We start from the raw sequence: 15,283 nt of genomic DNA, 5'->3' as shown, positions 1-15,283 counted from the left end.
CTGTACCGACAGGGCTAAGAGATTTTTGACAGATTGTAATACATTTTTTGAAGTTTAGATTAGATTCATTTATTTCTTATTGAAAATGTACATTATATTTTACATGATACATAAAATGCATTCACAAAAAGATCGTCACAACACAATATCAATAATAATAATTATTAAAGAATAATAATCTGAAGAATAAAATAATGTTCGAGAATAAATAATAAATAAAAAGAAAAGAAAAGAAAATAAAATAAAATTGGCAATCTGTCGAAAATATATTAAAAGTGAATTTTATGGCTTTTCTCCAAATTGAAATGCGGGTTTAACTCTACCATTCTGTTACCATTGTTCTGTTATCTATTTTATCTTATCTATTAAAAGGCCAAAAGAAGTGCAAATAGGTACCGTAAGTATATTCAGGATTCAAAGAAAGCGTTCTTCCATTGCTTATAAAAAGCACGTAATTTAGAGATAGTTGCTCCATGTATTTTTCATGAAGTAATCGACGTCGTCAACATCTCATGACGGTATATGGACGGACGGCGGATGCAATATACGTCCAAATCATGTTGTCTTATTTGAACCAATTTTAATTACGTATATCGTTTGACATGATTTTGACGTATATTGCATCCGGCGTCCGCCCAGTCATAAGGTGTCATCAAAAAAAGTTTATTAAGCATTCTGCAAACTTAACTAACAGTCAGTGCCATAATTTATTGAAATAAGAATATTTAAGACCCCGGCGGTCCTTACATTACTTTGATTTGTGGATACTATAGGGTCTCTGAATCTCTGAATTCCAACAACAATTCCTGAATTTAAAACAAAATCAAATTAGCAATTATAGCAATTTAGCACACAAATTAACAATTGCGTACCGTAAAGGTAGTAACATCACTTTCTGAAGAAAGTAACTACTTTTAAGTTATTTCGCTTTTACTGTAGTGTGACGCGGTGGGCAAAGTTATGTTAAAGGGCAAAGTTTTATTATTTTACGGTATTGAACAATAGACAGTCGTAATATAAAGATGATTCACCATGTCCTTGTGGAATGCGATCGGTCGGTAACCGGAGCTGGACTTTTCGTAATTTGCATCCAAGTGCGCAAAGTGCTAGGCTAGAGTGTGAATACAATCGCTTACAGAATCCTGATTGTAATAACAGGTTATGAATTTGATCTCGATTTATTTTTGTAATGATCTATCAGTACCTACGGATATGATGGTCGTTCTTGTCTACGTGACAGTGTTAAAAAGTGACAGTTATTTTATCAGTGTGAGTTAAAAAAACCGGGCAAGTGCGAGTCGGACTCGCGCACGAAGGGTTCCGTACCATAATGCAAAAAAAAAACGAAAAAAATGCAAAAAAAACGGTCACCCATCCAAGTACTGACCACTCCCGACGTTGCTTAACTTTGGTGAAAAATCACGTTTGTTGTATGGGATTTAAATATTTATTTTATTCTGTTTTTAGTATTTGTTGTTATAGCGGCAACAGAAATACATCATCTGTGAAAATTTCAACTGTCTAGCTATCACGGTTCGTGAGATACAGCCTGGTGACAGACAGACGGACGGACGGACGGACGGACAGCGAAGTCTTAGTAATAGGGTCCCGTTTTACCCTTTGGGTACGGAACCCTAAAAAATCAAGCATTGTATTCTGTGTAATCATGTCCTATTTTTGGTTCCTCTTCTTTCAAAGGATAGACATTATACGAGTGGTAGAATTGGAGCAGTCACGATTTTTCAACCATTTTTTTCCTTGACGACAAGCTTGTCACATAACAAAGGATTGTAGTTATTAAATCTAGTTTATTCTATGGTTTGTGATTGCTACGGAGATCACTTTGCTTTGGTTTTAGGGTCATTTGCAATTTTTTTGTACCTTTGTCTAACTTTTTCTTAACATTCTCAGTTTCGTAAACGAAAATTAACCATACAAGAAAACTTAATCTCATCTTTTCTTAATTTTCTGTTTCGTTACGAATGTTAGCTAAAAAAAATTGCATTTTTGTATGGTTAATTTTCGTTACGAAACTGAGAATGTTAAGAAAAAATTAGACAAAGGTACAAAAAAATTGCAAATGACCCTTTAAAGAGAACTGCTTCGTCCGATCTAGCTATTGGAATACACGTATGGCTTATGGAGATCGAAGGATCGAAGGATGTGCAATGATTTTAATGACGAATATTGTTTTATGGAGCTGCGAATTAGTGGCTGTGGCCTACATTCTTAACCGACTTTAGAAAGGATGATCGCCACTCGATCCTTTGTACAGTCAAGGTCTAAAATATGGATAGGTACGGATAAAGGGCCATAATTTTTGTTTTATGACATAGGAGGCAAACCAGCACACGAATCGCCTGATGGTAAGCGACTACCGCCGCCCATGGACATCTGCAACACCAGAGAGATTGAGAGAACACACATTTAGTTCCAAATTTGATTCTGCATGCAGCTGCCCCCCTCCTGCCATCCCCTGGCGACGCCCTTGTAGAGGCTATAAGCGTGGTGTGCGTTCAGGCTGGAATGGACAGAAGGATCGGCGGCGGCGACGCCGGCGACTCACGGCCCGATACGAATTTTGAAATAGACATCTATTAGATATCTTATAGACATCACTAAGATACGATAACGATATGTTTAAGATCTAACCTGTCAAATTTGACATTTGCGCGATTCTGGAGATACTCTTGAACGATTTCCACAGGATATATTAGAGATCCAATTCACATCTAATATACTCGTATATCTTACTCTATCTAGCGTAAAAGTGACATTGGTTCCCCGAATTGCGCTGCAAAAGAGAACTAATTGATATCTAAACTATAACGTATCTAGAATGGATCTAGTACGTGTCGTCTCTTGTGAATATCTTGAAGTTCGAATACGGCAGTTAGCCTTTGAAAAACATGTTACAGTCTTTGGCGTCAGGTGGCAACCGGCCGTAAAGCTCCATAGCCAAAAAAACATGTTTTTAAAATTTGGTTGTTAACAAATTAAAAATGTTTTTGTTCTTTAGTAATAAAAATGAAGCAGCTCTAACACTCTTGTTTGTCGTAAAATGTTGCCAGTGTTTAAATACTGATGACCTTATTTCATTTCATTTCATTTCATTTATTCATGCTAAATAACATAAGTATACAAAATATACACGTCATATTATTAAACCCGGATGGGGCATAGCAGAAAACTTATTATCTAGAACTTAAAAACTAAATTATCCTAATTACAATAAATAATAAATAACAATAAATACAAATCTTACGCGCACTAAACATCTTTGTCCCTGAAATACTCCTCTATATGATAGAAACATTTGTCTACTAAGTTCTTTCTTAATTGTTTAAAAAATACTGTATTGTTCTTTTCTCCTTTTAAGGTGTCACTCAATTTATTATAAATTTTAATTGTCATGGCGTGTGGACTTGTGCTGTGTAATTTCATTGTAGATCCTGACACTGTAACTAGATTATTTTTGAACCTAGATTCGTAACGGCGGGTCTGATCTAGGATAGAAGTGTATAGTTGCGGGTTTTTCCTGACAAATTTACACACCTCATAAATGTATATGGAAACTAGTGTTAACATATCATATTTTCTAAAGTAAGGAATACAACTCTCTGGGATTTTTATATTGGCGAGTATGCGTATACACTTTTTTTGGAGGATGAAAATATCTTCGACGTCAGTACTATTTCCCCATAGTACGATGCCGTAAGTAAGCCATGAGTATGCGTAAGAGTAGTAAGATGTAATCGCGGAGTTAAAATCTGTAGATCTCTTAACTTCCCTCAATGCGTACACGAAAGATGATAATTTTGATTTAATTTTGGCTATATGTTCCTTCCAATTGATATTTGAATCTATAACGAAACCTAATAATGTTGCCGAGTCCACGAAATCCAATTTTATGCCATTTATGTCGAAATTTAATGATAGCGGTTTTTTTTGATGAGGCCTAAATTGAATAATTTTCGTCTTTGAAATATTTAGTTTTAAGTTGTGGTCTTCCATCCATTCTATTACAGAGTTTAATATGGAATTTATATCTTGATTTGTATTTGTGCTGTCGTTACATGAAGTTAGAATTGAGATATCGTCAGCGAAAAGTACGCAATATTGGGCTATTGTTTTCGGGATATCATTAATGTAAATCAAAAAAAGCAAACATCCGATTACACTACCCTGAGGGATGGAATGCGTGATGGACTGTTGATCAGATTTGACACATGTTATTTCGCCCGTTGTGTGATCCAAAAACTCAATTGCAACACACTGTTCTCTGTTTTTGAGATAAGACGTGAACCAATTGTGTGCAATTCCCCTTATTCCTATTTCATATAGTTTGTTTAATAGTGTGTCGTATTGAACCATATCATATGCCTTAGACATATCTAGTAATATGCCAATTGCGTATTTTTTTTCATTAAGTATATTTAAAATTTCTAATATATATTTGTATGCAGCCAAGGTAGTAGAACGGTTTTTCCTGAAGCCGTTTTGAGCGTCATCAAAAATATTGTACCTTTCACAAAAAGAGTACACGCGGTTGTACATAGCAGTCTCGAATATTTTAGAAGATGTTGGTAGAAGAGCCACGGGGCGATAGTTACTGGGGTCGGTTTTGTTGCCTTTTTTATATATCGGTTTTATAATTGATTTTTTTAACATATCGGGAAAAGTTCCTTCTGTAAAAGACTGATTAATTAATATGTAGAAAGGCAAAATTAATTCGTCGGCACATTGTCGGAATAGCATTGGGGGTAACTCGTCTACTCCGAAACTTCGTTTATTTTTTAGGTTCATAATGATCCTTCTTACCTCTGGAATATCTACCGGACTTAAGTAAATTGAGTTTGTGGTGGGTAGGAGTACAGGCCGGCCGCGCGGCGCTGTACTTCCGGCTTCAACGGCGCCCACCGATGCAAAAAATGAATTGAATATGTTCGACACTTGCTTGGGATCAGACGTTAACTTATTATGGAACGATAGGCCAATATTATGCCGCGTTTGCGTTGCGTTTTTGTTAGTGCGCTCTTTTATTATTTGCCACATAGCTTTAATAACGTTATCAGATTTTTGAAGTTTTCGAATGTATTGGAGTTTCTTAGCCTTAAGTATGGTTTTTTTAAGTAGTTTTTGGTATTGTTTATAATGTTTAGTAAGTGTTATGTCGTTGGACTGGGTAACCATAATTTTTAATAATCTTTTTGTTTTACAAGAAATTTTGATTCCCTTTGTGAGCCAATTTTTTTTTAAACTAGTTTTTACTTTAATTGTTTTTAAGGGTATACATTTATTTAGAATTTTTTGTAAGGTGTCATTGAAGTTTTCGTAATTAATATTGATATCATTTTCTGGTTTAATTAATTGATACCAATCAATGTTTCGTAGCATCATTTTAAAGCTTTGAATATTTTTTTCACTAAAGAATCTTTTTTTGTATATATAGAAACCGCTTTTACTTTTTTGTGGTATTGCTAACTGGATAATGGTACTTTTATGATCTGAGAAACCTAAGTCGCATACTTCCGTTTTTATAAGATCATGTGTGAAATTTGTAAAGATAAGATCTAAACATGTTGATGTATTTTACAGAATGTGTGGTATACATCCCATTATTGGTGCCACGTCCATCATAGGGGTGTTTACTATTGCGTACAGTAAACCGAGGACTGTTGTAGACTGCAGCACGTAATGAATGACATAACGGCATATATGTAAATCCGCGGCAAACAACGATGATCAAATATTTCGCATTCGGCCTAACGAAGCAACACAGCTGCATTGGGAACTCTGCATAATTTATTTGGGTTCGTTCAAGTCTAGCGATAACACCGCTTAGATATCTATCATAGATCATAGATCTAGACGCACCTTTAGAACGAATTCTGAAAATGCAATAATTTTAGAATGTATATACTTAGGTACAATTAATTTGTTCATCTGAGTGTGTGTTCATGTGAGTGTAACAAAAAACACAAAAAAAAAAAACATTTATAAGCTAGTTTTAATGTTCAATGGCAAAATCTCTCTTTATCAGAAATATAGAGAAAAATGTTTCCTTTTACATATTAATATGTTACATATAGCCATTACCTCAGGACATTGACATGAATAATTATAGACTCCATTCATATTTCAGATAACTACAGTACTTACCCAAATTGGTAACCTACTTGATCCATCATCAATGAAAATGAATACATCATTGTGTGGAAATGGGCCCATAAAGATACCAATTTGTTTATAGTCGAACGTATTTCGGCAAATTAGACATAATTTGGCCCGCAATCGGAACACAATATAAATATGGGGTTCAGTTCTTTGAAGTTTGCGTACAGCAAACGCCAACGTTGCGTACATCAACAGCCAATAGAGTTGATTAGACGCCGACTTGAAATCGAATATCGCTAGTAACAATATATTCGCCCAGTTTGTCATTTATTTGGTAAACTGGTATTATAACACTGTAACAGCTGTCTTTCCCATAAAGACATCGGATAGGCATGTCAACTATTGGGCCGATAAATCTTTGTTAGTGTGCGTATATGTATACCTACATTCTAGGGCACAATGTCTGCTGTCGTGTTATATCGCGCCAATACATACACGCGCTGACATCATTTAAATATCATTTTGATGTCATAATGTAAGATTGAATTGGCCTCCTGCCCTGATCTGCAATTCTGCACCGCACTGCGAACTTCCAAAGTCAATTCAACTTGTCAAATCAAAAGTGTCATGTATGACGAGATGTTAGCATATTGAAGGTCGCACTCACACAATTTGGGCTTGTGTGTAACTAGGTATTCGGCACAGTGATGTATGCCCACGTAATAGTTTGTTAATTGCTTAGAAACGGTGCTGATTACCTTTGATCGCTAATTTTCATGGGACATTTAACGTGGAAAAGTACCGTTATTAATGTAAAGTCGGTTGGGAGATGGGGTAAGAGCTATTGTGCAGATTTATGCATTTCGGCTAAAATATGTGGTTGTTTTTGATGTAGGTAATTATGTACGTAATGGACGTAACTGTTTCTTAGAGATGTGTACGAGTAGATAATCCTATAACTACACAATCGTACGATTGCGGCATATTACAGATATTATTGACAATTTTCCTGGACTGTAAAGTTTAGTGCTCATCATTTAGGTAATTTGTACCGGGTGTACGCTATCAACGCGACGATGGAAGCGTAACCTCAGTCTGTGAATGGCCGTTGTCATAACAAACATAACTACTCATGGCTTTTTTTTAACAATAAACTTATTATTGATGTACGCGTAAGTATTCTAATGGTCATCAATTGAATGGGGCGATTTTTGTATTATGTATAATAATGTTCGTATATTTGTGTGAGAATCAGATTTCTATATAAAAAATCGTTTGTACTTACATTACATACAATAAATACAAAAAAAGTCAATTTAATTGTTTGTATCAAGAGTATCATACAAGGTAATTTATATTGCCTGTTTAATTTCGATGATCAATGCCTTCGAGAATAAAGTTAGAAGCAACCACAACCTACAACACCTTGCATTCGCGTATCAATATCAATAGGGCGTTGACCATTCAATTCACACACTTGCATGACATAATACAATGTAACCATGTGCAACAGCTTGGTATTCAAAGTTTGTTGACACTTTGTAGAAAAGTTTAATAAATGATTTCGACTCGTGCCAATTGTCATTTCATGAAAAACAATGACAGATGTGTTGGAGTGACACGATGTCATGTCAAATACCTGTCAGATTTTATTAAAATTATGGAACTATAAACAATTTGACAAATATGATCAATGTAACAATTAATGTAAAAAGAAAAATACGAAGCTCTTATTATTTTAATACTTATATATTAAACAATTAAACAATATTTAATATTATAAAACTATACGTTTACTTTTGAATTCACTTGTAATGTAAATGTAAGTAAATGTATGGCAGTATTTCTCTCATATTTCTTTTGTTTACCATATTATGTTTTACGTTCTAAAAATACGCACCTAAGTTATGTTTAATTCATGTAAACTAAGTAATTACTTTTACATAATTAAACTTTCAATTGAAGTTAACGTCGAATGTTTTAGTTATGTAACACCTTTACTACTAATTAACAGCCGTATTCGAACATGAGATACGTCAAATACTAGACATTGAAACGATATGGATTGAAAGTGACGTTTTTGTTTGAAGAAACGTCAATTTTGACACTTGTTTGACACTGACATATCCGATCCATATCGTTTCAATATCTAGTATTTGACGTATCTCATTGTTCGAATACGGCTATAAGCCGTTTATATCGGGTGAAACAGAACGAAGGACTTTTACGCAAACGGGGTATTGTTCAGGCTACGTACTTTATTTTTCACTTATTAATCACGTTAATATTTCTAACTAGACCGTTTTTGAAATACAGTTTATTAAACATTAGTGCTAAAATCTGTATGTTTCAACCCTAGCAAGTGTAGATGCTATTTAATGATATGACATGTGTCAATTTAAAATGTAAATAACTGTGTAGGGTTGTTACTGATATAAAAATGAAATTTAATGCTTTTGTTTCACTTTTAATCCAGCTTTACGATTATAATAACTGGATTGTAGATCACTTAGAATCTAAGAATCTTTTTAAGTCTTAGATTATCACATAGATCACTATCCATTCAGCTCAGTCTCTCGAAATGTTCCACCCTGTATATTAATTTACATACTAAATTCTACAGTAATTAGTAGAATTAAGATACGTACTGGGTAGGAGTCAAGAATTAAATTATAATAGGTTTGCGTGCAGAAACAAAAAAACCGGCCAAGAGCATGCCGGGCCACTCTCAGTGTAGGGTTCCATAGTTACCCGTTAAGTCTATAAGTTGGTAAGTATTGTGTACTTTTACTAGGTAGGTTACTATACTTATTTAACTTCACAGCGCTTTGTACGTCTTTTTAATAAGATGGGTAGAATTTTTGCGACAGCTCAAAAATTTCTTAATCGATCATGTTCGCTATTATGGTTTTCATTGAAAGTCTACTTATTTGTATTTATTTTATTGTATACATGTACAGTACAATGATGCATAAGAATACATGGTGTTAATTATATATCTTAGGAATAGTACATGCTACCCTGTGAGGGCATTACAATGACTTATTTCTATACTTATGTTATATTTTGTAACATCTTATATGTAGTACTAAAGATTAATGAATAATGGTATTATACAGTTTAATTACATACATTTAAATTTAGTCTCATTAATTATAATAGTAGTTGTCACATGTAATTAAGTGTCTAGTCAATTTAAATCTTTGTCATTAAGGAATTCGTCTATACTATAGTAGCATTTTTTTGTCAGTAGGTCTACAAGCTTTTTCTTGAATACGCTATCTCTAATCTCGGTCGTTATACTGAGGGGTAATTTATTATATATTTTAATGGCTCTTACATGGGGGCTGTTTTGATACATTACCAAATTGCACGTCGGGATAGCTAGTAAGTTTTTACATCTCGTATTGCCAGTTACTAGGTTTTTTGCGCATTTCATATAGGTGTAAGTGTTTTCTTACAAACATGGTTGTTTCCAATATGTATATACATGGTAGGGTTAGTAATTTAAATTTTGAAATAATGGGCGGGAGCTTTCTGGTACTCGTATGTTTGCAAGGATGCGAATACACTTTTTTTTTGCTAACTTTACATTTGCCTACTTTTTTTTTATTTTTTAGACCCATGGTATGGTTCAAAAGTTGCGACACATTTACTGCCATTTTGTATTGAAAAGAAGCGCTTAGCATTGAAAGTGTTAATTTAGCAACAGTTCGGTCTGTTAAGTGTTGTTACTAGTACAGTCTGCGCCGTTCTCCTTGATATACAGGGTGATTCAGGAGACGTGAGCAGGACTAATACTGCGCATTTCGTAAATTATAAGCAACACTTTCGTATCAGTATTAGTGAGGTTAATGTTAATTTTCTAGTCGTGTTGAAAAAAAAAGTTATTAATTTATTTACGACATGCGTGGTCACCCTAAAATTAGAATACTAAACTACCGATATTCTGTGTCAAATTGAATGTCATCACTGTCATCGCGGTCTGGTTACTTTTGAAAACTCGTATCTCACTCAAGTTTGACAGTTTATTTTCTTCGTAATCAAAAAGTTAAAGAGGTTTTATGCTTATTAATTAGGTCTTGTAGGGTGACCATGATTGTAGAGGATTAAATTTGCCCTCACCAAAAAGTAGGAAAAAGTGTGGTTGTTTCACTTAAATACGACGGTGATCGATCAATTATCAGTTACTGAGTGTGCAGGATTAGTCCTGCTCACGTCTCATGAATCACCCTGTATGTTCCTCAGTTTCTTCTAAACAACAAATTTTCTGTGTTTAATTTTGATTTGAACTTTCATGATTTTAACACATGATTATATTCGTAAAGCTTCTCGAGACTGCCGGGACGGGGAAAGGTCGGAAGTAATTTGAAAACGTAATAATACGCTATTAAGTCCCGTTTATTCATTAAATTTGTTTACATAAGTTGATGAGCTGCCTTTTTATACGACGATAAAACATAATAATGAGATGTAAAATAGAAATTTAACACTTTATGAATGCGGAAATGAAATAACATACATTTCATTTTAAAATTTCCGTAGAAAAAGGTCCGATTTAATTGCATATCAGTGAAGTTTCTAATTTAAGTAGTTTATTTTATTGAGTTGGACTTAGGAAAATCCAAAGACTTTGCAGTTACAGTGTGACAGTGGCACTATAAACGTCGAATTACAATGAAAAGATAACGCTTATTATTACATAAATATTTATATTGCTCTTCATCTCATCAGAGTCAGCTTCTAGCGAACTTTTCTATGGAACTTCTAGAGAAGGGTCTCTATAAGTACTTTTTCCACTTTAAGTAAGTGAATATTCTTTATTGCACCAATAATTATACATTTTACGTACATGTAAAACTACACAGAACTTTCTCTTTTGTGGTAGGTAAGTCTAACATTTTCTACATTTCATTTAAAAGCTAATACTTATACCTAGGCAAAAATTATACATATGAAACAGACGCTCGTGGCGTAAAAGCGACGTTTGGAATGCAACTTCAGCTCGATGACTGCGGCGGCCGTGATAGGTGGGGGTGCTCGACCAAATGTCATAGAGGGCCCCGAGACAAAACAAACTGCATTAAAAAAATATCAAAATGGCCGACTTTTTTTTTTTTTTTTTTCAAGTTGGTCCGAGCGCGCTGAGATTTGGCATGGCGGGAGATAGAGGCCTCTAGATTCCTATGACAAAAAAAATTTTTTGGAAAAAATCTTAGATGACGGAACAATAAATTTCCATGGTGCAGAATGTTCTGAGAACATTCTCGAGAACGTTTCCGCTTTTTGGGAATGTTCTGCAATTTGTACATTGCTACTGCGGCCGCGACGCGGACGAGGATCTGCTGTTATCCATTTCCTCGATACGTTCACAGCCGCACTCATTGTACTATGGAAATTGACAGTGAGAGCCCGTGTCAGGATCGCAGCAGTATTGCAGCTCTAATTGCCACCTAAATGTCACCTTTACCATAATCTCATAAATACAACCAGCGCAGCGTGTGAACGCGCATACCTAGTCACAGAGAGTCTTAAGGATGACTCACGTTAGACCGGGCCGTGGCCGGGCCGGAGCTTCCGGAGCTTCATTTTCTATGGAAAGCACCACGTGATCACCGATCAGCCGTCATACAAAATGACATGTCGGCCTCGGCCCGGGCACGACCCGGTCTAGCGTGAGTCATCATTTACTGTATCAAATCCGGTGTGTATTAGAATTTACGAATATCTAATATTTATAATGCAAGTCTCAGAGGAGTTTTGTATATAAAATTACAAAGTACCTCTTTAGTTAACAATTTAATGGTGCTTTAGATGCCAAGTGTGGCATTAGGTATTCCCGAGGGAACGTGTTGGCTACGAATAAAGTTGCTCTGGCAACTTTACGATGACTACAACGTAATCACAGATCACTTACCCTCTAATCCTTTTTTTTTTCCCCGAATTGCAAATTTGCGAAATTTCCACATGAAAATTTTTCGGATCTCTCTTTTTATATTTATATATACGGGGATTGTATATTTTCATTTCCAAAATGAAAGTTTCCTCCATTTTCTATGAAATTTCCAACCTTGAGGAAACTTTCCGCAGCTTGTATTAGTACATCTATATCCCAGACAGTCCAAATATCCACTAAATTAACAATGCGATTGCCCAAATTTCTCGGACCCATCTGTCATTTTAGTAACAAAATTGGGTAGTAAATTGGCCGTTCTAATTGTAATTATAGTATCTGGGACATAAAAGCAGAGCTTAGGCTAGACTAGATAGTATCGGCTCGTATAATATGTATAAGTATATTGCAACGGAGCCTCGCTGTTACGTCATCGCCCAAATCTATTAATGATTAGTTAATTTCATTTTTATGTGTATGGTTTTTCTATGTCTTTTCTTTTATTTTGTAGTTTCACAGTGCCTTGGTTTTATACTGTAATGCTGTGTTACTTATTTTATCAACAAATAAATAAATAATTACAAGTAATCCTACTACTGTGTGTATCGTGAACCTTAACATTGTAAACGTTTTATAATACGGAGTCTAAAGCTAGTAGTTTCTAGGAAGTTGATTCGAACTTACGAATTGATCTTATTTTGTTATCAATTACCCGTGCATCATGATCGAACTTATTTTATATTAGTGCGAGCGAGACTCGCTGCGTGCAATAACATATCAAAACCAGATTTTTATGTTTGAATGCCGCTGCAGGTTGTCAGCTAAAGATGTCTAGAGCATTACAGGGAGTAACTAGATGATAATGTATGTTAACTTATTATATTACCCTTTTCACTGTGCTGGGTTCTTACCGTATTTTCACCATTTAATGTGTGACGCGCGCTCTAACTTGTAGTGTTCTTCTTACTTATTCAATTACTTACATGAAAAATTACTCAAGATGTGTGTTGAATTACTTTGCCATTATATTACTAATCCCTGAATTCAGCCGCTGACTAACGGATAGACAAATAGACAGACAGGGCGAAACTATAGCCTCTACCCGCGACTTTATCAGCGTGGATAATGATGATGATGACCGATAAAAACTATCCTACTAGTAAGTAGGGACTATTACTAGTAGTCCTTATTTTCATAGAAATTTGACGATTATGATGACACGCCACACTTTGTCATTGCAAATATCATGCAGAGTTATCTTGGTCCGAGTCTAGCCTTGAGATGGCACACTTCGCCCTTGTTTCGAGGAAGCAGTGAGAATTTTGCGTGAGGTGTCGTAAAGCCATGGTCATTGCGATAACAACTAAAGCGTGTGAGTCTTTATAATAGTGTTATTTATCTGTTCATCACAAGATTCAGAATGTGGGATATAATACTACAAGTCAACATGTACAGTCCGCATCAAAAGTAGCGTAGGTGGAGGTAGACGGGGACTATGTGTCAAAAGTAGCGTAGGTGGAGCTAGACGGGGACTATGTGTCAAAAGTAGCGTAGGTGGAGGTAGACGGGGACTATGTGTCAAAAGTAGCGTAGGTGGAGCTAGACGGGGACTATGTGTCAAAAGTAGCGTAGGTGGAGGTAGACGGGGACTATGTGTCAAAAGTAGCGTAGGTGGAGCTAGACGGGGACTATGTGTCAAAAGTAGCGTAGGTGGAGCTAGACGGGGACTATGTGTCAAAAGTAGCGTAGGTGGAGGTAGACGGGGACTATGTGTCAAAAGTAGCGTAGGTGGAGGTAGACGGGGACTATGTGTCAAAAGTAGCGTAGGTGGAGCTAGACGGGGACTATGTGTAAAAAGTAGCGTAGGTTGAGCTAGACGGGGACTATGTGTCAAAAGTAGCGTAGGTGGAGGTAGACGGGGACTATGTGTCAAAAGTAGCGTAGGTGGAGCTAGACGGGGACTATGTGTCAAAAGTAGCGTAGGTGGAGCTAGACGGGGACTATGTGTAAAAAGTAGCGTAGGTGGAGCTAGACGGGGACTATGTGTCAAAAGTAGCGTAGGTTGAGCTAGACGGGGACTATGTGTCAAAAGTAGCGTAGGTGGAGCTAGACGGGGACTATGTGTCAAAAGTAGCGTAGGTGGAGGTAGACGGGGACTATGTGTCAAAAGTAGCGTAGGTGAAGGTAGACGGGGACTATGTGTCAAAAGTAGCGTAGGTGGAGGTAGACGGGGACTATGTGTCAAAAGTAGCGTAGGTGGAGCTAGACGGGGACTATGTGTCAAAAGTAGCGTAGGTGGAGGTAGACGGGGACTATGTGTCAAAAGTAGCGTAGGTGGAGCTAGACGGGGACTATGTGTAAAAAGTAGCGTAGGTTGAGCTAGACGGGGACTATGTGTCAAAAGTAGCGTAGGTGGAGGTAGACGGGGACTATGTGTCAAAAGTAGCGTAGGTGGAGGTAGACGGGGACTATGTATCAAAAGTAGCGTAGGTGGAGCTAGACGGGGACTATGTGTCAAAAGTAGCGTAGGTGGAGCTAGACGGGGACTATGTGTCAAAAGTAGCGTAGGTGGAGGTAGACGGGGACTATGTGTCAAAAGTAGCGTAGGTGGAGGTAGACGGGGACTATGTGTCAAAAGTAGCGTAGGTGGAGCTAGACGGGGACTATGTGTCAAAAGTAGCGTAGGTGGAGGTAGACGGGGACTATGTGTCAAAAGTAGCGTAGGTGGAGGTAGACGGGGACTATGTGTCAAAAGTAGCGTAGGTGGAGCTAGACGGGGACTATGTGTCAAAAGTAGCGTAGGTTGAGCTAGACGGGGACTATGTGTCAAAAGTAGCGTAGGTGGAGCTAGACGGGGACTATGTGTCAAAAGTAGCGTAGGTGGAGCTAGACGGGGACTATGTGTCAAAAGTAGCGTAGGTGGAGCTAGACGGGGACTATGTGTCAAAAGTAGCGTAGGTGGAGGTAGACGGGGACTATGTGTCAAAAGTAGCGTAGGTGGAGCTAGACGGGGACTATGTGTCAAAAGTAGCGTAGGTGGAGCTAGACGGGGACTATGTGTCAAAAGTAGCGTAGGTGGAGGTAGACGGGGACTATGTGTCAAAAGTAGCGTAGGCGGAGGTAGACGGGGACTATGTGTCAAAAGTAGCGTAGGTGGAGCTAGACGGGGACTATGTGTCAAAATTAGCGTAGGTGGAGGTAGACGGGGACTATGTGTAAAAAGTAACGTAGGTGGAGCTAGACGGGGACTATGTATCAAAAGTAGCGTAGGTG

The 15,283-nt window shown here is 36.7% G+C and overlaps 1 protein-coding gene across 1 annotated transcript in view; it reads left to right on the top strand.

Moving 5' to 3' along the window:
• The window catches only part of LOC134806161 (high-affinity choline transporter 1), a 357,022-nt gene that overhangs the window by 81,092 nt on the left and 260,647 nt on the right, over nt 1-15,283 (top strand). The gene's annotated exons all lie outside the window — the stretch shown is intronic.

Source organism: Cydia splendana, chromosome 2 (assembly GCF_910591565.1).
Source record: "Cydia splendana chromosome 2, ilCydSple1.2, whole genome shotgun sequence".
Classification (NCBI taxonomy): Eukaryota; Metazoa; Arthropoda; class Insecta; order Lepidoptera; family Tortricidae; genus Cydia; species Cydia splendana.
This window is presented reverse-complemented; position numbering and strand designations above follow the sequence as displayed.